Source organism: Staurois parvus, unplaced genomic scaffold (assembly GCF_062004578.1).
Source record: "Staurois parvus isolate SC_StPar_1 unplaced genomic scaffold, SC_StPar_1.0 ptg000860l, whole genome shotgun sequence".
Classification (NCBI taxonomy): domain Eukaryota; kingdom Metazoa; phylum Chordata; class Amphibia; order Anura; family Ranidae; genus Staurois; species Staurois parvus.
This window is the reverse complement of record NW_028318656.1, coordinates 3,658,402-3,685,691: the sequence shown is the minus strand read 5'-3', so window position 1 is coordinate 3,685,691 and position 27,290 is coordinate 3,658,402. Positions and strand designations below refer to the sequence as shown.

At 40.5% G+C, this 27,290-nt stretch overlaps 1 protein-coding gene across 2 annotated transcripts in view; it reads right to left on the bottom strand.

The window, feature by feature from the left end:
- The window catches only part of ASXL2 (ASXL transcriptional regulator 2), a 229,216-nt gene that overhangs the window by 94,461 nt on the left and 107,465 nt on the right, over positions 1-27,290 (bottom strand). Inside the window, exon 1 of one of the 2 annotated variants that reach the window (XM_089655664.1) lies at positions 2,182-2,463. The exons of the other annotated variant lie outside the window; for it this stretch is intronic. The gene's annotated coding sequence lies outside the window, so the exon portion shown is untranslated. Of the gene's footprint in view, positions 1-2,181; positions 2,464-27,290 lie in introns of those variants that run through there. 2 annotated transcript variants of the gene reach the window in all.

Here is a 27,290-nt window from a genome sequence, read left to right as displayed (position 1 = left end):
ACAGCTGAGTCCCTGCAACAAGGGCACATTGACAGCTGAATCCCTACAACAAGGGCACATTGACAGCTGAATCCCTACAACAAGGGCACATTGACAGCTGGGTCCCTGCAACAAGGGCACACTGACAGCTGAGTCCCTGCAACAAGGGCACATTGACAGCTGAATCCCTACAACAAGGGCACATTGACAGCTGGGTCCCTGCAACAAGGGCACACTGACAGCTGAGTCCCTGCAACAAGGGCACATTGACAGCTGAATCCCTACAACAAGGGCACATTGACAGCTGAATCCCTACAACAAGGGCACATTGACAGCTGGGTCCCTACAACAAGGGCACATTGACAGCTGGGTCCCTACAACAAGGGCACATTGACAGCTGGGTCCCTACAACAAGGGCACATTGACAGCTGGGTCCCTACAACAAGGGCACATTGACAGCTGAATCCCTACAACAAGGGCACATTGACAGCTGGGTCCCTGCAACAAGGGCACACTGACAGCTGAGTCCCTGCAACAAGGGCACATTGACAGCTGAATCCCTACAACAAGGGCACATTGACAGCTGAATCCCTACAACAAGGGCACATTGACAGCTGAGTCTCTTCAACAAGGGCACATTGACAGCTGGTTTTCTACAATAGGGGAACATTGACAGCTGGGTCCCTACAACAAGGGCACATTGACAGCTGAGTCTCTTCAACAAGGGCACATTGACAGCTGAGTCTCTTCAACAAGGGCACATTGATAGCTGAGTCCCTACAACAAGGGCATATTGACAGCTGGGTCCCTGCAGCAGGGGAACATTGACAGCTGAGTCTCTTCAACAAGGGCACATTGACAGCTGGGTCCCTGCAACAAGGGCACATTGAAAGCTGGGTCCCTACAACAAGGGCACATTGACAGCTGAGTCTCTTCAACAAGGGCACATTGACAGCTGGGTCTCTTCAACAAGGGCACATTGACAGCTGGGTCTCTTCAACAAGGGCACATTGACAGCTGGGTCTCTTCAACAAGGGCACATTGACAGCTGGGTCTCTTCAACAAGGGCACATTGACAGCTGGGTCCCTGCAACAAGGGCACATTGACAGCTGGGTCCCTACAACAAGGGCACATTGACAGCTGGGTCCCTACAACAAGGGCACACTGACAGCTGGGTCCCTACAACAAGGGCACACTGACAGCTGGGTCCCTGCAACAAGGGCACATTGACAGCTGAGCCTCTTCAACAAGGGCACATTGACAGCTGAGTCTCTTCAACAAGGGCACACTGACAGCTGGGTCCCTACAACAAGGGCACATTGACAGCTGAGTCTCTTCAACAAGGGCACACTGACAGCTGGGTCCCTACAACAAGGGCACATTGACAGCTGGGTCCCTACAACAAGGGCACATTGACAGCTGAGTCTCTTCAACAAGGGCACACTGACAGCTGGGTCCCTACAACAAGGGCACATTGACAGCTGGGTCCCTACAACAAGGGCACACTGACAGCTGGGTCCCTACAACAAGGGCACATTGACAGCTGAGTCTCTTCAACAAGGGCACACTGACAGCTGGGTCCCTACAACAAGGGCACATTGACAGCTGGGTCCCTACAACAAGGGCACATTGACAGCTGGGTCCCTACAACAGGGGAACATTGACAGCTGGGTCTCTTCAACAATGGCACATTGACAGCTGGGTCTCTTCAACAATGGCACATTGACAGCTGGGTCCCTACAACAAGGGCACATTGACAGCTGGGTCCCTACAACAGGGGAACATTGACAGCTGGGTCTCTTCAACAATGGCACATTGACAGCTGGGTCTCTTCAACAATGGCACATTGACAGCTGGGTCCCTACAACAAGGGCACATTGACAGCTGATTCCCTACAACAAGGGCACACTGACAGCTGGGTCCCTACAACAAGGGCACACTGACAGCTGGGTCCCTACAACAGGGGAACATTGACAGCTGAGTCTCTTCAACAAGCACTGAGAGGTTCCTAAAACAAGGGCACAAGGCTGGTTTGCTACAGCAAGGACACAAAAGACAGTTGGGTTCCTATAGAAATGGCACCCTGACACTTGGTTCCTATCGTAATGGCCTGCACCAACAACAGTATACTGACATCGGATTCCTACAACAATGGCTGAGAATTTTAGCCATCAGTCATAAAACATACCATGAAGTCTTACCCAAAACAAGTGCCTTTCAAGGAAAAGTACAAATCCAGGACGACGCCAACTGAAATGGTCACTTCTGTTCGCTACAGCGTTGTGTTACCTTCTGTGTTAGAATCTCAGGCATTGCTTTCAAGACGCTAACTAGTCAAAAAGTATTCCGAGCAAAAAAAAAAACGCAGACCATGCTGAGAACGGCGTAAGAAACAAATGTTTTTTCCCCCAAAGGCTGTGTTTTGACATTTGCTTTCCAAGAAGTTCAGATCGGTGGTGTTTTCCTCTGGGAACGCGGCTATGGGGTCTCCGCCAGCCGCCCGGCCCAGAAACTAGAAATACATCGCTGGTTCTCCTCCAAAGCTCAGCCAAACTGCACAGTCAGCAGCCAAAAATAACTACGCATGTAATCAGATCCAGATGTGAGGATATCACCGTCAGTCAGCAGGCTTTAGAGGCAAGGGACATTTCTTACATTACAATAGTCTAGGTCAAGTCAGTAAATTTTTGTGCTGATTCAACGTGGATGCGGTTACATCTCAGCATGGAACTGTATTGCCTTCAGTGTCAATAAGGGAAATACAAACTTATAGCAAGAGAGCAATGGGCTGGGTGACATTGGTTGTATAACGGCCCAGAAATGTGGCGGAGCAGGGTAAATCTCAGGACTGGATAGGCTTCAACAAATCCTGTGTCAAGTAAAACACCTCTCATATATGTACAGCAAACGCGTGTTTAGCAGTTCGCCTGAAATTCAGCTTTACAGGGTTGGTTCATATTATGTGTGTTTCTTTTCCTACTCTCTAGCTCCCTTGTCTCCTCCTCCCATGCTCATCTCCAGGACTTCTCCAGAGCTTCCCCCATCCTCTGGAACTCTCTACCCCAATTTATCAGACTATCGCCTACTCTGCTCACTTTTAGGTGATCTCTGAAAACCTCTCTCTTCAGGGAAGCCTATCCAGCCCTCAGCTAATAATGGAATCTTCTATTCCTCCTAGCAGGCCATCCCAAACAGTTACTACCTTTTGTACCACTAGCCCCTCCCTCCTAGATTGTAAGCTCCAAGGATCAGGGCCCTCCCTTCCCTCTTGTATTGAACTGTATTGTTGCTGTATTGTCTCCCGTTATATTGTAAAGCTCTGAGCAAACTGTTGGCGCTATATAAATCCTGTATAATAATAATAATAATAAAACGGACAGAAAGTAGGTTACATGGTTGTCAATGGCATGGTTCACACCAGTGCATGCAGTGTCAGTGCGTTCTGGTTCCAGAAAAAAAAAAAGCAGAACGTGCTGAATTTTTTTCTGCACAGAACTGTACTGGAACGTGGTAAAACGTATCAAAATCGCACTGAAATGCATAAAAAATGTACTGACCCAAAAAGGAGGGAACAAGGCATCGGGAATGCATAAAAAAACGCACCGGAACGCATCAAAAATGCACATGCAGAAACGCATCCAGACTGAGTTTCTATAGTGTGAACCAGCCCTAACCCCCGGTTCACACCTATGCGGCCCTGCGGGCCGCGTTTTGCACGGGCACGAGAGCCCATTCATTTGAATGGACTCCAGTGCCCGTGACACGCAAGGAAAGAAGTCCCTGCACTACTTTGGAAAACGCAGCCCACACAGGAACCTCGATTCCCAGTACGGTTGCGTTTCCCAGTGCGGGCGGACTGCCATTAGAACTAATGGCACCTGCCCGGGGGTCCGCATTCCTCTTTGTCTCTTTCTCTTACCTTAGTTCTCTTAGTTCATTGTCTCTTTCTGTTACCCCCGGTTCACACCTCTGCGACCGTGCAGGCTGCATTTTGCACGGGCACGAGAACCCATTCATTTGAATGGACTCCCGTGCCACGCAGGGAAAGAAGTCCCTGCACTACTTTGGAAAACGCAATCCGCACTGGAACCTCGATTCCCAGCATGGTTGCGTTTTCCAGTGCGGGTGGCGTACCATTAGAACTAATGGCTCCCACCCGCAGGTCCGCAACTCTCTGTACGGGTGGTGCGCCTGCACGGATTTTCGTGCGGATCTGCAGCGGCACCACCCGTACAGATGTGAACCTAGGGTAAAGGTCAATGCACACTGGCTTAAAAAAACGCTGCTCCTAGAGGTGTTTTGAGATTTTTTTTTAATGCCTCTAGAAGCATCTAATGTTATCCTATGTGTATGTGCACATTAGGTAGTCTAGAGGTGTTTTTTAACCCCTTCACACCGGCGCCTCCCAGGCCTTTAAGAGTTTCAGAAGCCGGGAGGGGTTTTAGGGTCATGTGACCGCTGTGATTCGCCGTCATGGCGGTCACATGATCGGGAAAGGTCCCGATCGAAAGTGGAGATCGGGACCTTTCCGTGAGTACCAGACATGTGTGCTGGGAATGCGCACCCTCGGCACATACGTCCTTTTTTAATAGAATGCAAATGTGCGGCCGCTCGGCGTCTAGGCCCAGACAGCAGGAGGCCACACATTTGCGTTCGGCCGGCGTGAAGAGGTGAAGCTCGGCGTTTAGAGGCAGAAAAAAACCCTTGAAAGCGTTTTTCTGGCAGAAAAAAAAAACGCTAAATGCTGATGCCTGGTATTCCCCCCTTAATGTTTTCTTGTCAAAATGCTTATAAATGTTAACGCTCCTGAACACCAGCACAAGAATTCTGACAAGGTAACTGGTGTTCTTTTTTGTATTTAGAAGTACAGTGTGAATGGACCGTTAGCCCGGGTTCACACTGATGCGGTGTGGAATTCGCAGCGTTTTCTGTGCGAATTCCGCGCCGCATCAGAATTGTAACCCGTTCATGCGAACCACTGCGGGTGTGTATGTTACATTCACAACACCCCGAAAGTGGTCTGCAAAACGCGGTGCGATGTGCAGAATCGGATCACATAGGTGTGAATACCCATCCGATCCAATTCTAGTGCGGACCAAAAAAAGGGTCCTGCACCTTTGTGACAGATGAAGAAGAATTCTTACTGAACTGCAGCAGAGGAAAATCAGGTCTCCTAAAGTGTTCCTAAACCCACAACAGTGCAATCAGTCTGTAGATGCAGTAAAGCATGTTTGTTATACTCACTGTGGAACCTAAGGGGTTAATCCTCTGCACTGTGTAAAAAGGCTGTTTGATCCTGACTTCTTTGATCCTCCCCTTCTTTTACTGTCCCCAATCCATCTGCTGATAGTAGAGAGCCTTAGAAGGCATTCTGCACATGCTCAATTTGATGAGGATTGTTAAAGAAATTTTTTTTTTGGGAGGATGCATGTGATCAGCACAGAGCCAATCAGCACTTTCCAGACAGAGGGTCAGGCAGCCTTATAGGATAGCCAAAGGAGAATGAAACTCCTCCTACAAATTAACCAGTGCTGCGCTATACTGCTGATGAGAAAAGGTATTTAGCAGTTTATATTTACTAAAGTAATTGCATTTCCATGTTTTGTGTACTGTGGGAGACCAAATATAGTGAATGCAGGGTCCGGGAAGATCAGATATAGTGAATGCAGGGTACGGGAAGACCGGATATAGTGAATTCAGGGTCCGGGGAGACCGGATATAGTGAATTCAGGGTCCGGGGAGACCGGATATAGTGAATGCAGGGTCCAGGGAGAGCAGATATAGTGAATGCAGGGTCCGGGGAGACCAGATATAGTGAATGCAGGGTCCGGGGAGACTGGATATAGCGAATGCAGGGTCCGGGGAGACTGGATATAGTGAATGCAGGGTCCGGGGAGACCGGATATAGTGAATGCAGGGTCCGGGGAGAGCAGATGTAGTAAATGCAGGGTCCAGGGAGACCGGATATAGTGAATGTAGGGTCCGGGGAGAGCGGATATAGTGAATGCAGGGTCCGGGGAGACTGGATATAGTGAATGCGGGGTCCGGGGAGACCGGATATAGTGAATGCAGGGTCTGGGGAGAGCGGATATAGTGAATGCAGGGTTTGGGGAGACCTGATATAGTGAATGCAGGGTCCGGGGAGACCTGATATAGCGAATGCAGGGTCCAGGGAGAGCGGATATAGTGAATGCAGGGTCCGGGGAGAGCGGATATAGTGAATGCGGGGTCTGGGGAGAACAGATATAGTGAATGCAGGGTCTGGGGAGAACAGATATAGTGAATGCAGGGTCCGGGGAGACCAGATATAGTGAATGCACGGTCAGGGGTTTAGTGACACTTTATGCCTCATACATAAAATGAGAATATCAGACAATTGTTCGTCCGTTTTTTTTTTTTTTTTTGCATGATAAAAAGTTAAGAGCTACCTAAAGTTCCGAAAATTCTCATACGACAGGATACAACTTTGGAAATGATGTAATGTATTGTACTGTATCGTAATGTATTCTTTTGTTTCTGAGCATGTGCGGCCTTGGTCACTGGATTTATTTCACGAAAATCGTTTGTTCTGGTACTGTGCGAGAAAAATTTCCATGCTTTTCCCTTCTGATAATTTCGCATGAACTGTTGTGATCGGCTCTTGAAAGCTGTGTATTAGGACGATTGCTTGAAAAGTGGTATTTTTTGTCTGATTTTCTCATCATATATGTAACAGGCATTAGGCCTGCCAAAAAGGGATGTGCTATGTTACAGAACTGGTAAAATTCCAGGATAGGATAGTCAAATACAAATCCTTTGACAGGCTAAACAAATCTTTTATCTGTTTATTTAGATTTTTGTCCGGGGTTCAGCTCTAGTGTATATGCCCTCATCAAATGTTATGAAAACCACAGAGAACACACTGAAGAGTCATCACTTCCTGAGTGAAGAGTATAAACAGAGCCTATCTGTACTAGAAATGAACAGAAATGACCCCCAGTACACTAGTGACAGCTCATAGTATACAAGTCAGGAAGCACCTGCACTTCCGCACAATCACCATACACAGCACCTGCTGTCAGGGGGGCCAGCTACCATTTTCACATACAATCTCGTTAAGGGAATCTATAATGGTCTCCTATGTAAATTCATTCTGCTTTATATGTATGGGCGGTATAAGAATATGTTTAAACATTTTATGCATGCATATATCTGTGTGTATATATATATATATATCTCTCTCAAATATATCAAGTAATATGAAGATCAAATAATTATTTTCTCCACCGTGTGTATGTATATTCACCCTGTTCCAAATTATTATACAAATTCTATTTAGGTGTCACAAAGATTAAATATTTTGTTTTTTAGTGTAATGCAGGCCATAGATGGGTCGAAAATCGGCCGATTTTTCAGCCGAAAATAAAATCGGCCGATTTTCGGATCGTTAGTGGGCTATTTGTTCGGCCATTTTTCGGTATTTTGGCACATTTTTTTTATCGGTAAAGTTGGAAAAAAAATCGGCCGATTTTGCCGATCGGTCGATTTTCGCGACAATGATGGGCAAATCGGCCGATTTTTTTACCGATAAAAAATCGGCGCATGAGCAGTGACCTGCAAGAGGAAGACAAAAAGAAGAAAAAGAAGAAGAGGAAGAAGAAGATAAAGAAGAGGATGATGAAGAAGAAGAGGATGATGAAGAAGAAGATGAGGATGATGATGAAGAAGAAGATGATGAGGATGATGATGAAGAAGAAGAAGAGGATGATGATGATGATGATGAAGAAGAAGAGGATGATGATGATGAAGAAGAGGATGATGATGATGAAGAAGAAGAAGAAGAAGAGGATGATGAAGAAGAAGAAGAAGAAGAAGAGGATGATGATGATGAAGAAGAAGAGGATGATGATGAAGAAGAAGAAGAAGAAGAGGATGATGATGATGAAGAAGAAGAAGAGGATGATGAAGAAGAGGATGATGATGAAGAAGAAGAAGATGATGATGAAGAAGAAGAGGATGATGATGAAGAAGAAGAGGATGATGATGAAGAAGAAGGAGAAAAAGAGGAAGAAGAGGATGATGACGAAGAAGAAGAAGAAGTAGGATGAAAAATAAGAGGAATTCCAGTCCAGCAAAAAGTGTCCCTGCAGAGAGCTCCGCTATTTGATTGACAGTTCCTTGACATTTACAGCGGTTGCAACAATGTATCTATTTGTTTCCGAATAAAAACATCTGTATCCTAAATGGAAACAAATAGATACATTGTTGCAACCGCAATAAATGTCAAGAAACTGTCAAAGAAATAGCGGAGCTCTCTGCAGGGACACTTTTTGCCGGCTGTAGACGGGATGAAAATCGGCCGATTTTTTTTTACCATTGCTGGTAACGTCGGCCGCTTGAACGACCGATTTTTCGTTTTTTAAAAGAAAAATCGGCTGTTTTTCTCCCCGTCTATGGCCTGCATAACTCATGGATGGCATTGTGTGTCAGGGCTCTTTTGATCACTGAAAACAATCTCGGACACCTGTGATAATTAGATTGGCCGATGAGCCCAATTTCAGGAAAAACTACTAAAGGAGGGTGTTCCACATTATTAAGCAGAGCACCATTTTCAAGCAATATGGGGAAGAAAAAGGATCTCTCTGCTGCCGAAAAGAGTGAAATAGTTCAATGCCTTGGACGAGGTATGAAAACATTAGATATTTCACAAAAACGTAAGCGTGATCATCGCACTATGAAGAGATTTGTGGCTGATTCAGAGCACAGACGGGTTGGTGCAGATAAAGGCACATTGAGGAAGATTTCTGCCAGATCCATACATCAGTGGTTCATATAGTGAACTTGGTGTAGAGTTATTCCCCCTGAGGTCATCACAGAGGACATGGGGGGCTCTTTACGTCTGGAGGAAAATAAATGTAATCTCCAAACACGGAAAGGTTTCTTCACAGTGAGAGCTGTGAAAATGTGGAATAGACTCCCTCAAGAGTTGGTTCTGACCAGCTCAGTGGATTGCTGTAGAAAAGTCCTGGATTCTTTCTTGGATACACAGAATATTACTGAACATTTATAGGTAAAGTTGATCCAGGGAATATCCGATTGCCTCTCGGGGGATCAGGAAGGAATGTTTTCCCTGCAGGAACAAATTGGATCATGCTTTGCTGAGTTTTTTGCCTTCCTCTGGATCAACTGTGGGTATAGGATCATAACTTTTTTTTTCTTTTTATGGTTGAACTGGATGGACTTTTGTTTTGTTTTTTTTCAGCCAGACTAACTATGTAACCTGCCAGGAAAAAAAAAAAGCTGCATTTTTGCTTGCACATGATTGGATGATGGAAGTCAGCAGAGCTTTGCCTCACTTACTAAGCTCTAGAACAACTTTACCTCCAGAGTGCAGTTTCCTTTAGTAAATCAACCCCATTGGGGTTTATGGCACAATCCAGAAGTAAGAGCAGAAGATTGAATCCTCTGTGACCGACAGGAATGCTAACACTGAGAGGGAAGAGGGTCATTTCCAAGGTAAGTCTGCCATACTGTGCTAACTTGCTATACATACAAGCACATTAGGGCTAAAAGTTCCTGGTGACCCGTTTTTTATTTATTTATTTATTTTTGCAGAGGTTTCATTTTGCTTTTAGCCTAGGTTCACACTACAGCGGTGTGGTAAATCCCATGTGATTCACACAGGAACCGCACCGCATTCTTGTACAAATCACATGCGATTTGTATGCGGTGCGATTAGAGCCATACATTATTATTATTATTATTATACAGGATTTATATAGCGCCAACAGTTTGCTCAGCGCTTTACAATATAACGGGAGACAATACAGCAACAATACAGTTCAATACAAGAGGGATAGGAGGGCCCTGGTGCTCGGAGCTTACAATCTAGGAGGGAGGGGCTAGTGGTACAAAAGGTAGTAACTGTGGGGGATGGACTGGTTGGAAGAGTAGAAGATTCCATTATTAGTTGAGGGCAGGATAGGCTTCCCTGAAGAGATAGGTTTTCAGAGATCGCCTAAAAGTGAGCAGAGTAGGCGATAGTCTGATAAATTGGGGTAGAGAGTTCCAGAGGATGGAGAAAGCTCTGGAGAAGTCCTGGAGACGAGCATGGGAGGAGGAGACAAGGGAGCTAGAGAGCAGGAGGTCATGCGAGGAGCGGAGAGTACGGTTTGGGTGATATTTAGAGACAAGATCGGTGATGTAATTTGGGGCAGAGTTATAAATGGCTTTATATGTTATTGTTAATGTTTTGAATGTTATCCGTTGGGCAATGGGAAGCCAGTGGAGGGATTGGCAGAGAGGGGTGGAGGACACTGAGTGGAGGTCAGTGGAGGGATTGGCAGAGAGGGGTGGCATATACAGAACAGTTAGTAAGGTGGATGAGTCTGGCAGCATTCATGATAGACTGAAGAGGGGATAGCCTGCGATTAGGTAGGCCAATGAGGAGGGAGTTACAATAGTCAAGGCGAGATATAACAAGGGAGTGAATGAGTTGCTTAGTGGTTTCCGAGGTTAGGAACGGGCGTATCTTGGAGATGTTGCGGAGGTGAAGTCTACAAGATTTGGACAGTGATTGGATTTGGGGCTGAAAGGACAGATGGGAGTCTAGGATTACACCTAGTACCCTGGCATGAGGGGAGGGACTGATGATTGTGTTATTGATCTTGATGGAGAAGTCAGGGGAGGGGGCACGGGCTGGAGGGAATACTAGGAGCTCAGTTTTGGAAAGATTGAGTTTGAGGAAGTGGAGTGACATCCATGCCGATATGTCACTTAGTAGGTTAGTAATGCGAGAGGAGACTGAAGGGGTGAGGGGTAGAAAGATAGATTTGTGTGTCATCAGCATAGAGATGGTAATTAAAGCCATGGGAGTTTATCAAGTGACTAAGGGAGGAGGTGTAGATGGAGAAGAGAAGGGGTCCAAGGACGGAACCTTGAGGGACCCCTACAGAAAGAGGGAGTGAAGAGGAGGAGGCAGAGTTATAGGTAACGCTGAAGGTGCGCTGCGATAGGTAGGAGGAGAACCAGGAGAGAGCAGAGTCTCTGAGGCCAAGAGAGTGGAGTTTTTTGAGGAGGAGGGGCTGGTCAACCGTATCAAAATCCACAGAGAGGTCAAGTAGTAAGAGTACGGAGTAGTGGCCATTGGTTTTAGCAGTTAGTAGATCATTAGTGAGTTTTAGTAGGGCAGTTTCATTGGAGTGTAGTGAGCAAAAGCCAGACTGTAAAGGGTCAAGAAGGTCGTTGTCAGTGAGGTAGGAGCTCAGGCGAATGTAGACTAAGCGTTCTAGGAATTTAGAAATAAATGGCAGCAGGGAGATGGGTCTTAAGTTGTTCAGGTTGGTGGGGTCCAGGGAGGGCTTTTAAAGTATGGGAGTGATGTGCGCATGCTTTAGAGGGGAGGGGAGGGGAAGGCACCAGTAGAGAGGGAAAGATTTAAGATGTAAGTGAGGGAGCATAGGATGGAAGAAGAGGGTTGTAGTAGTTGAGGGGACAGGATCCAGGGGGCAGGTAGTGAGACGGGCTTCTGAGAAAACCTTGGTGACCTCTTCGGTAGTAGCAAGGTCAAAAGAGGAAAGTGTTGAGGGAGGTTTAGTATAAGGTATGCTAAGTGGGATGGATGTCTGTGCAGTGGCGATGCCCCTACGAATTGCGTCAATCTTGTTTTTAAATTGTTTTGCATTCCCGTGAGCAGTGAGTGAGGTACTGGGTGGAGGTGGAGAAAGTAGAGAGTTAAAATTAGAGAAGAGATGACGAGGACTGGATGACAAAGTATTATTAAGAGTGACAAAGTAGGCTTGTTTGGCAGCATGAAGGGAGGAAATGTATGTTAACCCCTTCCCGCCGACGCCTCCCGGCCCTTTAAGAGATTCAGACGCCGGGAGGCGGGGCAGTTGGGGCGTGGTTTAGGAATCATGTGATCGCAGTGATGACGCGTCACGGCACTCACATGATCGGGAAAGGTCCCGTTCGACAGAGCGGACCGGGACCTTTCCGTGAGTACCACACATGTGTGCTGGGAGCGCGCAGGTCGCGCGCTCTCAGCACATATGTATTTAGTTACATGGACGCAAATGTGCGGCCGCTCGGCGTCTAGGCCCAGACGCCGGGCGGCCGCACATTTGTGTGCGGCCGGCGCAAAGGGGTTAAGAAAGCAGATTTATATCGGGTGAATGCTTGTTGAGATTTGGTTTTACGCCACAATCGCTCCAGCGCACGACTATGTCATTTAAGATTTGTGGTGTCGTCAGTCTGCCAAGGTTGTAATGATCGGGGCCTGATGCTTCGTGTTGTTAGAGGAGCAAGTGAGTCTAATGTGGATGAAAGTGAACTGTCGTAGACAGCAGTGGCCAGGTCAGGGCAGGACAGGGGAGAGATTCTGTCATAGAGGCGGTCAGTTGCAGAGTGGAAAGGAGCAGGGTTCAAGTTGTGAAGAAATACTTATCAGTTGAGTTGCACTGCCTCCAGATTTCTAATAACCCAATCTCCTGAAGAGAAGTAGCAAAAGCAGTACAAGTAGAATGTGTCTGCTGCACTGTGGAATGATACTTCATTTCTTATGGCTCTATTCGCATCATGTGCAGGACCCTTTTTTGATCCGCACTAGAATCGGATCGCATGGGTATTCACACCTAAGCGATCCGATTCTGCACATTGTTTTGTAGACCGATGTCAGGGTGTTGTTAACCTAACATACACACCCGCATCGGTTCGTATGAACGGGGTGCGAATTTCACACCACATCAGTGTGAACCAGGGCTAAGGGCCAAGTCTGAAACCGGTAAAACCCCTCTCAGACATCCTTCCCTTGGAGAAGAACCTGTCTCTTTTCCCTCCACAATAGTCCCACATTCAAATACACAGATCTGTATAAATAGTAGAGGTCTATGGAAAGTCCACTATTACGTTTCCCTGAAGGCAGTAAACCTACATTTGAACATTTCCCATTTGGGCCAATGAAAAATCGTTCTACAATGCAACAAGCAGCAAAAAAAAAAAAAAAAATACATAAAACCTACATTTGAACATTTCCCATTGGGGCCAATGAAAATCGTTCTACAATGCAACAAGCAGCAAAAAAAATAAAAATAATACATAAAACCTACATTTGAACATTTCCCATTGGGGCCAATGAAAAATTGTTCTACAATGCAACAAGCAGCAAAAAAAAAAAAAATACATAAGGGGAAAAAAAAGACAGCGGAGTACTTTTAGCACCATTTTTCAAAACCAAATTTGACAGATGAAGTCTGAAGGGAAGCGGGGCAGTGAATATGAACTTATGGTCTCAAAACCAACCGCAGCCCAGGAGAGAAGGAACGTCAGTTCCCAGTTGATGCATTTCACTCTATGATACCCTCACATAATTATGCATAAAAAAAGAAAAGCAAATTATGACCGTTCTACACTCCCTTACCCCCTGTTCACATCTGTGCGGGTAGTGCCGTTGAGAATCCGCACGAAAATCCGTGCAGCTGCACCACCCGCACAGAGAATTGTGGATCCGTAGTTCTAATGGTACGCCACCCGCACTAGAAAACACAACCGTACTGGGAACCTCGGCTGCGTTTTCCAAAGAAGTGCAGGGACTTCTTCCCTGCGTGTCATGGGCACGGGAGTCCATTCAAATGAATGGGCTCTTGTGCTCGTCCAAAATGCGGCCCGCACAGCTACATAGATGTGAACGAGGGGTTAATGACATACAAGACACTGATAAGTATTATAAATACTGCTGTGGCTGTGTTCCAGCAGCATGCACTGACATCTGCACTGTGCGGCTCTGATCACCCCTCCCCAGCAGCCTGCAGGAACTGAATACAGGAAGTCGTTCATACATGTCAGCGCTGAGACTGTGTGAGACAGCTGTCACCGCCTGCCTGTTTTTGGCTTGTCTAATGCTGTAACTGTTCTAAGCTGTTCCCTCTATCAGTCAGGCACTGGGAATTTACAGTGTAAATCTTACTGGCAGCCTTTGGGCTGAATCCTGGTTGAAAAAGGACCAGTCACAGTTTTGCTTAACCCCTCGCCTACAGGGCACTTATACCCCCTTCCTGCCCAGGCCAATTTTCAACTTTCAGCGCTGTCGCACTTTTAATGACAATTGCGCGGTCATGCAACACTGTACCCATATGAAATTTTTATAATTTTTTTCAGACAGATAGAGCTTTCTTTTGGTGCTATTTAATCACCTCTGGGTTTTTTTTTATTTTTTGCTAAACAAACCAAAAACTGACAATTTTGAGAAAAAAAATTTTGTTCTTAGTTTTTGTTATAAAATTTTGTAAACAAGTGATTTTTCTCCTTCACTGATGTGGGTTAATGAGGCTGCAGTGGTGGGCACTGATAGGCTGCACTGATAGGAGGCACTGGTAGGTGGCACCGTTGGGCATTGACAGGCATCACTGACGGGCACTGAAAGGCAGCACTCATATATGGCACTGATAGGCGGCACTAGCTGGCACTGATAGGTAGCACTGAAAGGCAACTCACATGGGCACTGATATGTGGCATTGATGTGCACTGGTAGGCACTGACAGGTGGCACTGCTGGGGCTACACTGATCATCAGTGCTCTGATGATCAGTGTACATGTCCCCTCTGAGGAATGCCGATTACCGGCTCTCCTCTCCTCTGTCAGCGTGACAGCTCGTGAGGAGAGAAATGCCGATAACCGACATTTCCTTATTTACATGCGATCAGCTGTGATTGGACACAGCTGATCAAATGTCCGAGCCGAAGTCTTCGGCTCTTTCCGTCGATCGGTGATCCTCTGTGTCCAAGGGACACAGCACACCGCCAATCGCCGCACTGCGTGCTCCCTGAGCCGCGCACACGCGGTTACAGTGGGAGGACATTATATGACGTCCTCCCAGAATGAGAGAACCGCCTTGCGCCCGTCATTTCCTTATATGGCGGGCGGGAGGCGGTTAAAGTTACATAAAAACTTTATTATTTTTTTTTTATTATTAAAATAATAGACATGTCTATACTTACCTGGTCTGCTAATGGTTTTGCACAGAGCAGCTCTGATCCTCCTCTTCTGGGGTCACCCCACAGTGCTCCTGGCTCCTCCTCTTTGGCGAGGGCCCCCATAGAAAGCTGAGTGCACTGGCCTTGTAAAAGCAAGTATGTACATTAACCGCTTCCCGACCACCCTATGGCAGTAGTACTGCTAGACGGCGGCAGGGATGTGCAAAATCACATATAGTTGTGCTTAAAAGTTTGCCTCCCCTGGCAGAAATGGTCAAATATTTGCATTGATATTGAAAATATGACTGATCATGCCACAAAATGCTCCTTTATTGAAGGCTGATGATCATATGAAGCCATTTATTATCAAATAGTTGTTTGGCTCCTTTTTAAATCATAATAACAGAAATCCCCCAAATGGCCCGGATCAGAAGTCTCCGCCCCCTGGAATGTTTGGCCTTGGTACAGACACACAAGGTGACACACACGGGTTACAATGCCAATTAGAGGTTAATGTCCCACATCTGAGACTTTTTAAATTGCAATTAGTGTCAGTGTATAAATAGTCAATGAGTTTGTTAGCTCTTACTTGGAAGCATTAACTAGGCTATGAATTCTTATACTGTACCGCGCTCCAATATTATCAACCTTTTGTGATTAACCTTTTTTGGTTGTGTGAATTTCTTAATATACCACCTATAATCCAATCATTACTTACTTCTATGGTGCTTAAATATACAATTAACATAAATTAATTTATAAATATGAATTAGAAAATTATATGTGATTATAACAAATATTAATAAAAAATTAATGAAAAATTGGAATGTCAATTCTATGTGAATAAAATAATAACAAATTAATAAAACATAAAAAAAAAAAAAAAAAAAAAAAAGGGAAATGTCAATTATTTTCTTTGAATTTGAGATGGTGTTGTTATTCAATTTAGTTAATGTGATAAGTCTGTGTTGGCAGCTTGAACCTCTCCCTCGTCTCCTCTCTTTGTGCTTTCTTCACTGGCTGCTTTGTTTATTCCTCCATATACGGAACATGCAGAGAAGGGAAAAGAAACATAGTGTCTTATCCGGGATATAAGTGATTTATTGCTCTTTGATCTCCCACTCACATTGTGTAAATGTAAATAACGCTTTGAATACAATGTAACAAGATCCTGCTTCAGACAGCCTGGCTGATGTGTTTGCTTGCAGTAAATATACTCGCCGTTCCTCTGTGGATGCGTGATAACGTCACCGCCCCTCCCCTACGCGTTACGCTACAGGGACTCGTAGCTTCCTCTGGGGGATGTGGATTTGCATTCCATCATTCACAGAGGCTATTTATATCCTGCCGGCTCCATTTTTGCTGTGATTTGTTAACTATTCGTTACCTCTCCATGACTTTGGAGTTCAGACTATATCTCAATATTATTCATTGTATATATACAAAGTGCGCATCATCATCCTTCGGCTGTATACTTAATGCTTACATCCACACCCCTCACAATCTGGATTACAATCTTATATTTGATCATCTTTCCACAAAGTTTATTAATATCTAAAATTTAACTTAAACATATTATTTACCATACTTTATTGATTCAGACTTTTAATTCTTAAAAATATATATATATACCCTACACTCAATTTAAATTTAATATGAAATAAATTTAAATAAATAAAATTACATATATCTATATAAAAAATCAATAATAATGGAGAGTATACAATTTATTAAAAATTTTTTTTTCAAAATAAACAAAATTAAAATATATAAAATAAAATAAAAATAAATATTATATAGAAATAATGCAAAAAAAAAAAAAAAAAAAAAAAAAAAATTATAATAAAAAATAAAAAATAATAATTAATAAAAATTACAATAAAAAAATTGAATTAAAATAAAAAAAAAAAAAAAAAAAAAAAAAAAAAAAAAATAATAATAATAAAATATAATAAATAATAATTAATAAAAATTACAATAATAAAAAAAAAAAAAAAAAAATAATAATAATAATAAAAATTACAATAATAAAAAAAAAAAGTAAAAATAAAAAAAAAAAAAAAAAATTTAAAATGTTTATCTAAAATTCTTTAAGTTTAATATTATGCGGACTAAACTTACATACTACTTTGAAATGCTTGTGTATGCTATTGTATGCTTAATCATTAATCCTTCTATTTTCCCCTTTATTATGTTCTATATTTAATAATCGCTCAAGAAACAGGCTAAATCAAATTCCTTGTTTAATCCCAAAGGATGCAAGGAATTCATTAGATATATCCACTGGGATTCTTTCTTACTTATTTCTCTAATGAGATTGTCTCCTCTCCAGTGTGCCTTATGCTTCTCTATTCCCCAAAATTCTAGGCCTTCTGTTTTTTGTTCATGGTATAGTTTGAAATGTAATGATACATTATGGTATTTATAACCTTTTGCAATGTTCCGAACATGCTCCTTTATTCTCTCTTTTAGCCTGCGTTTTGTTCTTCCTATATAAATTTTATTGCACGGACATTTCAATGCATATACTACCCCCTTGGTGTCACATGATATGAATTGTTTTATCTTAAATGTTTTACCACTTATCAAATTATTGAAATGCATTCTTTTTCTGGGGTTATTTTTTGTTCTGATACAACTATAACATCTTCCACACTTATAAAATCCAATTTCCTGAAAAAAAGTAAGTGTATTTTGTTTAGGTGGATTTAATACGTTCTTCACTATCTTGTCTCTGATATTGGGGGCTTTTTTATAAATAAATCTTGGATTTTCAGGGATACTATCTTTTAAATCTTTATCTAGCTTTAATATGTCCCAATGTTTATTTATTATTCTTTGCACATCTTTATATTGCTTATTGTACGGCATTATAATAGTCATAACATTGTCCATACTATTGTTATTCTGACTTTTTGTTAGTAATTTGTTTCTATCTAGTACTCCTACCCTTTCTCTTTCTTCTACTATATATTCTTTTTTGTACCCTTTATTAATAAATCTCTTTATAAGGATGTCACTCTGTTCCTGGTAATCAATATCATGTGTACAATTTCGTCTCAGTCTCATAAACTGCCCTCTGGGTATGTTCTTTATCCATGCTTTATGATGGCAACTATGGGTGGGTATATATGAATTTCTGTCTGTATTTTTAAAGTAATTTTTTGTAGAGATTTTTAATCCCTCTTTCACTAGCCATATATCCAAAAAATTAATGGTTTTATCGCTGCTATTCCAGCTAAGTGATATATTATGATTATTATTATTTAATTCCTTATAGAATTGCGCTAGTGACGTTTCATTACCTTTCCATACTAGAATTATGTCATCTATATATCTATAGTATGCTATGAGTTCTTGTTTGTGATTATTGAATATTGTATCCTCCTCCCATTGTGCCATATATAAATTTGCTATGCTGGGGGCAAAACGTGCCCCCATCGCTACTCCCTTGGTTTGCAGGTAATACTTATTGTTATACCAGAAGAAGTTATGTTTGAGACAGAATATTAGGCACTTAATAAGGTATTTTTTCTGCTTTTTATTCAAATCAGAATACTTTTCTAATGCCCACTTTGCTGCTTCAATAGCCCCATCATGGTCTATATTTGTGTACAATGAGGTGACATCCGCTGTACTTAATATGCTATCATCAGTGAGTGTTAGATTTTGCATTAATTGAATTATATGCCTGGTATCTTTCAGGTATGCCTTCGTTTGTACCACTAATGGTTGTAAATATTGATCTATATATTCTCCCATCCTTGCCGTTAAAGAATCTATCCCATTTATTATAGGTCTAATTGGGGGATTCACGGGATTTTTATGGATCTTAGGTACTGAGTATATTACGGGTAGTTTGCATACTGTTGGTACTAAATACTTAGTTTCTTTTTCATTCAATATGTGCTTTTTATTACCATAATTTACTATCTTTATTAGCTCTTTTTTATACTCTTTATTTGGATTATTCTTAAGTTCTTGATATGTGCTCTCATCTTTTAACATATCCTCCATAGATTGTTCATAAAATGTTTTGGACAGTATGACTATACCTCCCCCCTTATCTGCCGGCCTAATAACTATGTTTTTTCTCTCCTTAAGGCTTTTAATTCCTCTCTCAAGGTTATAGTTGTATTTGTGCTTCTGTATGTTCAATTGCTCTAAATCTTTTGTTACTAGTTTTTTGAATGTTGTTATATATGTGTTATCGCTAGATTTGGGATTGAAAACTGATTTGTTTTTAAGATCGCTATGTTGATACTTTGATATTTTGGCCTCTTGATTATATTCTATCGGATTTTGAGCATAATATTTTTTAATGTTTAATTTTCTTATAAATTTCTGTAAGCTTATGTACATTTCAAATTTGTTCAATCCTTTATTAGGAGCATACTTCAAGCCCTGATCTAATGCGTATATTTCTTCTTGTTTTAAGGGTGTTCCACTTAGATTAAAGATGCCTTCCCCTTTTAATCTCTCCTTCTCTTTTTGTTTGTGTTTTCTTCCTCCTCTATTTCCCCTCTTTCTACAGTGTTTTGATTTGCTTCTGCTAGATTTTGATTCCACTCTAAAAAAGGGTTAGGTAAAGGCGTGTATGATTCCTCTGATTCTAATGGGGAATACCTATTTTGTGTAGGAACTTTGAATAATTGTGGTGTATTTCTTATCTGGTTATTATTTACATATTCTGATGTATATGTGTTTGTGTTGTCATTTCTGTATTCACTTCTGTAATTTGGCCCATAATTTCTACCTTGATAGTAATAATTTTGGCCTTGGTGGTAGTAATTTTGGTGCCCTCTGTGATTATAACCTCTATTTCTATTTCTGTAGTATGGTCTACCTCTTGGCTGTTGATATGGTGGTGGGCCTCTGTTTTGATAATAATATGGTGTTTGGCCCCTATAATCATTATTCGGATGTTGTGTATAACTCTTATTATTGTTATATTCTTCTCTCACCTGTTGTGATATGGGTGGTTTTTTTGATATTTGTGGTGGTGGGACCATTTGCTCTTGTTGCTGCACCTGTATCTTTTTTGGTTGTATTTTAGGTGTTTGTTGGCGTGCTTCTTTGGTTGAATTGTTAGCAAAATTGATGGTTTTTTTATTTGTCAATTTATTATTCTTTTGATTCTTAGCTGGAGTACTGTCTGTCGATTTCAATCCTTCTGTCATATCTGGTTGTTGCCATTTATATATTTGTTTCAAATTGTATTCTTGCGTTACTTTTTGGTATTTTTTCTTTTTTCTATTCTGGATCTCCAAGTCTTTATTCTTCACATTTTTTCCTAATTCTGTCATGTATTTGTTAAAGTCTGGATGTTCTTTGTGTGTTTCCACTTTCTCTTTATATTCCTTTAACATATTTTCTATCTTACGCATTTTTCTCTGCCTTCTTTTTATCAGGAATAATATCAGTTCCATACTCTTCTCACTAAAGAAGTTGAACCACTCTATCACATCATCTTCCTCTAACAACCCATCAGCTATGGGTATGTCCCATCTGAGTTTTTTAGGTATAATTTTTTCTTTCAAATATTTTTCTAAGGTTGTCATATCCCACCATACATTTAATTTCTTCTCCATAATGTGTGTGATTTTCCTAAATAAATTGTGTATATTAATATCTATTTTCTCTTCTCCTTGAAAAACATTATCTATATCAATGTGTCTATTTTCTAAAAAATTGAAAACCTCCATTGTGTCTACAAACAAATATGTGAGATGTTGAATGCAATTTTAGTAGAATAGTTATTTGTGAGCCACCAGGAGTTAACTTACTCTATTATTAGTGTTAATTGTGTGCTTAAGTGAATATTAATTAAATATTGGATCGCCAGGTACTAATTACACCCTCTCTAGGTGTATGAAATTAAACTATGAATTCTTATACTGTACCGCGCTCCAATATTATCAACCTTTTGTGATTAACCTTTTTTGGTTGTGTGAATTTCTTAATATACCACCTATAATCCAATCATTACTTACTTCTATGGTGCTTAAATATACAATTAACATAAATTAATTTATAAATATGAATTAGAAAATTATATGTGATTATAACAAATATTAATAAAAAATGTTTTTGTTATAATCACATATAATTTTCTAATTCATATTTATAAATTAATTTATGTTAATTGTATATTTAAGCACCATAGAAGTAAGTAATGATTGGATTATAGGTGGTATATTAAGAAATTCACACAACCAAAAAAGGTTAATCACAAAAGGTTGATAATATTGGAGCGCGGTACAGTATAAGAATTCATAGTTTAATTTCATACACCTAGAGAGGGTGTAATTAGTACCTGGCGATCCAATATTTAATTAATATTCACTTAAGCACACAATTAACACTAATAATAGAGTAAGTTAACTCCTGGTGGCTCACAAATAACTATTCTACTAAAATTGCATTCAACATCTCACATATTTGTTTGTAGACACAATGGAGGTTTTCAATTTTTTAGAAAATAGACACATTGATATAGATAATGTTTTTCAAGGAGAAGAGAAAATAGATATTAATATACACAATTTATTTAGGAAAATCACACACATTATGGAGAAGAAATTAAATGTATGGTGGGATATGACAACCTTAGAAAAATATTTGAAAGAAAAAATTATACCTAAAAAACTCAGATGGGACATACCCATAGCTGATGGGTTGTTAGAGGAAGATGATGTGATAGAGTGGTTCAACTTCTTTAGTGAGAAGAGTATGGAACTGATATTATTCCTGATAAAAAGAAGGCAGAGAAAAATGCGTAAGATAGAAAATATGTTAAAGGAATATAAAGAGAAAGTGGAAACACACAAAGAACATCCAGACTTTAACAAATACATGACAGAATTAGGAAAAAATGTGAAGAATAAAGACTTGGAGATCCAGAATAGAAAAAAGAAAAAATACCAAAAAGTAACGCAAGAATACAATTTGAAACAAATATATAAATGGCAACAACCAGATATGACAGAAGGATTGAAATCGACAGACAGTACTCCAGCTAAGAATCAAAAGAATAATAAATTGACAAATAAAAAAACCATCAATTTTGCTAACAATTCAACCAAAGAAGCACGCCAACAAACACCTAAAATACAACCAAAAAAGATACAGGTGCAGCAACAAGAGCAAATGGTCCCACCACCACAAATATCAAAAAAACCACCCATATCACAACAGGTGAGAGAAGAATATAACAATAATAAGAGTTATACACAACATCCGAATAATGATTATAGGGGCCAAACACCATATTATTATCAAAACAGAGGCCCACCACCATATCAACAGCCAAGAGGTAGACCATACTACAGAAATAGAAATAGAGGTTATAATCACAGAGGGCACCAAAATTACTACCACCAAGGCCAAAATTATTACTATCAAGGTAGAAATTATGGGCCAAATTACAGAAGTGAATACAGAAATGACAACACAAACACATATACATCAGAATATGTAAATAATAACCAGATAAGAAATACACCACAATTATTCAAAGTTCCTACACAAAATAGGTATTCCCCATTAGAATCAGAGGAATCATACACGCCTTTACCTAACCCTTTTTTAGAGTGGAATCAAAATCTAGCAGAAGCAAATCAAAACACTGTAGAAAGAGGGGAAATAGAGGAGGAAGAAAACACAAACAAAAAGAGAAGGAGAGATTAAAAGGGGAAGGCATCTTTAATCTAAGTGGAACACCCTTAAAACAAGAAGAAATATACGCATTAGATCAGGGCTTGAAGTATGCTCCTAATAAAGGATTGAACAAATTTGAAATGTACATAAGCTTACAGAAATTTATAAGAAAATTAAACATTAAAAAATATTATGCTCAAAATCCGATAGAATATAATCAAGAGGCCAAAATATCAAAGTATCAACATAGCGATCTTAAAAACAAATCAGTTTTCAATCCCAAATCTAGCGATAACACATATATAACAACATTCAAAAAACTAGTAACAAAAGATTTAGAGCAATTGAACATACAGAAGCACAAATACAACTATAACCTTGAGAGAGGAATTAAAAGCCTTAAGGAGAGAAAAAACATAGTTATTAGGCCGGCAGATAAGGGGGGAGGTATAGTCATACTGTCCAAAACATTTTATGAACAATCTATGGAGGATATGTTAAAAGATGAGAGCACATATCAAGAACTTAAGAATAATCCAAATAAAGAGTATAAAAAAGAGCTAATAAAGATAGTAAATTATGGTAATAAAAAGCACATATTGAATGAAAAAGAAACTAAGTATTTAGTACCAACAGTATGCAAACTACCCGTAATATACTCAGTACCTAAGATCCATAAAAATCCCGTGAATCCCCCAATTAGACCTATAATAAATGGGATAGATTCTTTAACGGCAAGGATGGGAGAATATATAGATCAATATTTACAACCATTAGTGGTACAAACGAAGGCATACCTGAAAGATACCAGGCATATAATTCAATTAATGCAAAATCTAACACTCACTGATGATAGCATATTAAGTACAGCGGATGTCACCTCATTGTACACAAATATAGACCATGATGGGGCTATTGAAGCAGCAAAGTGGGCATTAGAAAAGTATTCTGATTTGAATAAAAAGCAGAAAAAATACCTTATTAAGTGCCTAATATTCTGTCTCAAACATAACTTCTTCTGGTATAACAATAAGTATTACCTGCAAACCAAGGGAGTAGCGATGGGGGCACGTTTTGCCCCCAGCATAGCAAATTTATATATGGCACAATGGGAGGAGGATACAATATTCAATAATCACAAACAAGAACTCATAGCATACTATAGATATATAGATGACATAATTCTAGTATGGAAAGGTAATGAAACGTCACTAGCGCAATTCTATAAGGAATTAAATAATAATAATCATAATATATCACTTAGCTGGAATAGCAGCGATAAAACCATTAATTTTTTGGATATATGGCTAGTGAAAGAGGGATTAAAAATCTCTACAAAAAATTACTTTAAAAATACAGACAGAAATTCATATATACCCACCCATAGTTGCCATCATAAAGCATGGATAAAGAACATACCCAGAGGGCAGTTTATGAGACTGAGACGAAATTGTACACATGATATTGATTACCAGGAACAGAGTGACATCCTTATAAAGAGATTTATTAATAAAGGGTACAAAAAAGAATATATAGTAGAAGAAAGAGAAAGGGTAGGAGTACTAGATAGAAACAAATTACTAACAAAAAGTCAGAATAACAATAGTATGGACAATGTTATGACTATTATAATGCCGTACAATAAGCAATATAAAGATGTGCAAAGAATAATAAATAAACATTGGGACATATTAAAGCTAGATAAAGATTTAAAAGATAGTATCCCTGAAAATCCAAGATTTATTTATAAAAAAGCCCCCAATATCAGAGACAAGATAGTGAAGAACGCCTGTATTTCTTTTCAGGTTGTCTGTGGGTTTTTCTTTGTATCCCGGACAATTCTTCTGTCAGTTATGGCTGCAATCTTTCTTGGTCTACCTGACCTTGGCTTGGTATCAAGAGATCCCTGAACTTTCCACTTCCTAATAGGTGATTTAACAGTACTTATTGGCATATTCAAGGCTTTGGACATCTTTTTATGTCCTTTTCCATCTTTATAAAGTTTTATTACCTTGTTATGCAGGACTTTTGAAATTTCTTTTCTGATCTCCATGGCTCAGTATCTAGCCCAGTCAGTGCTTCCACGTAAGAGCTAACAAACTCATTGACTATTTATACACTGACACTAATTGCAATTTAAAAAGCCACAGATGTGGGATATTGCCTCTAATTGGCATTTTAACCCGTGTGTGTCACCTTGTGTGTCTGTGCCAAGGCCAAACATTCCAGGGGAGGGAAACTTTTTTTCTTTCGGGCCATTTGGGTGATTTCTGTTACCATTAGGTATGCAAACTTTTGAGCACAACTGTATGTAGACACACACATATTATATATATATATATATATATATATATATATATATACACATACAGTTGCAAGAAAAAGTATGTGAACCCCTTGAGATTACGTGGAGTTTTGCATGAATTGGGCATAAAATGTGCTCTGAACGTTATCTAAGTCACAACAATAGAAGAATACAGTCAGCTGAACATAATACTACACAAATATTAGATGTTGCCATGGTTTAATTGCACATAACATGTAAACATTCACAGTGCAGGGAGGAAAAAGTATGTGAACCTTTGGACTTAATAACTGGTTGACCCTCCTTTGGCAGCAATAACCTCAACCAAACGTTTCCTCTAGTTGCAGATCAGACCTGCACAACGATCTGGAGTAATTTTGGACCACTCCTCTTCACAAAACTGTTTCAGTGTAGCAATATTCTTCGGATGTCTGGTGTGAATCGCTCTCTTAAGGTCATGCCACAGCATTTCAATCGGGTTGAGGTCAGGACTCTGACTGGGCCACTCCAGAAGACGTATTCAGTGCTGTTGCAGCCATTGTTTTGTTGAATTACTTGTATGCTTTGGGTCATTGTCCTGTTGAATCACCCATCCTCTGCGGAGCTTCAGTTGGCGGACAGATGGTCGTACGTTTTCCTGCAAAATGTCTTGATAAACTCTTGAATTCATTTTCCCATCAATGACAACAATCCGTCCAGGCCCTGAGGCAGCAAAGCAGCCCCAAACCATGATGCTCCCTCCGCCATGTTTTACAGTGGGGATTAGGTTTTGATGTTGGTGTGCTGTGCCTTTTTTTCTCCTCACATAGTGTTGTGTGTTCTTCCCAAACAACTCAATCTTGGTTTCATCTGTCCACAGTATATTTTGCCAGTAGTGCTGTGGAACATCCAGGTGCTCTTTTGCAAACTTCAAACGTGCTGCAATATTCTTTTTGGACAGCAATGGCTTCCTCCGTGGTGTCCTCCCATGTACTCCATTCTTGTTTAATGTTTTCCTTATTGTAGATGTGTCAACAAAAATGTTAGCATGTGCCAGAGATTTCTGTAGGTCTTTAGCTGACATTCTGGGATTCTTCTTTACCTCATGCAGCATTCTGCGCTGTGCTCTTGCAGTCATTTTTACAGGACGACCACACCTATGGAGAATAGCAACAGTGCTAAACCTTCTCCATTTCTAGACAGTCTGTCTTACTGTGGACACATGAACATCAAGGCTTTTGGAGATACTTTTGTAACCCTTTCCAGCTTCATGCAAGTCAACAATTCTTGATCGTAGGTCTTCTGAGAGCTCTTTTCTGCGAGACACGGTTCACATCAGACAGTGCTTCTTGAAACCAGTAAACCCAAAACAGGTGTGTGTTTTCTAAGGGCAGGACAGCTGTCAGCAACACATCCAATATCATCACACTGACTGGAGTCAAGGTTGGCTCACTCCTGGCTCCAATTAGCTCTGGGAGAAGTCATTAAGCTAGGGCCTCACATACTTTTTCCTCCCTGCACTGTGAATGTTTACATGTTATGTGCAATTAAACCATGGCAACATCTAATGTTTGTGTAGTAATATGTTCAGCAGACTGTGTTCTTCTATTGTTGTGACTTAGATGAAGTTCAGAGCACATTTTATGCCCAATTCATGCAAAACTCCACGTAATCCCAAGGGGTTCACATACCTTTTCTTGCAACTGTATATTATATATATATATATATGTATATATATATTATATATATATATATATATATTATATATATATATATAGGTCCCGTCTGGAGTTTCCCCGTCGGCACGCAGTACTCACCAAGAAACAGTGACAGGGTAGGGATCTGTGTGTAAACACGGGTCTCTCTCCTGCCATCAGTAACATACACAGCAGAGAAATACAAAGCAGCATGTTTCTCTAGTAAAACACATACAGCACACAGTTAACCCTTTGATCTCCCCAGATATTAACCCCTTCCTGACCAGTGCTTTTTATTAGCACATGACACTGCATTAGTGTCATCGGGATGTCAGTGGCAGTTAGTCAGTTCCCCCCCCCCCCCCCCCCGTGTCAGAATGCCCGCCGTAGTCCTGCTATAAGTCGCTGATCGCCGCCATTACTAGTATTAAAAAGAAACATTCCAGTATCTATACCGCCATTTGTGAGCACTGTAACTTTCACGTAAACCAATTAATTTACACGTGTTTGGATTTTTTTTGTAGCAAAGATATGTCGCAGAATACATTTTGGCCTAAATTTATGATGAAATTTGATTTACATTTTTTTACTGGCTATATTTTATAGCAACAAGTCAAAAATATAGTTTATTTTTTTCAAACTTGTCAGTCTTTTTTTGTTTATAGCATAAAAATGCAAAAGCGATCAAATACCACAAAACGAAAGCTCTATTTGTGGGGAAA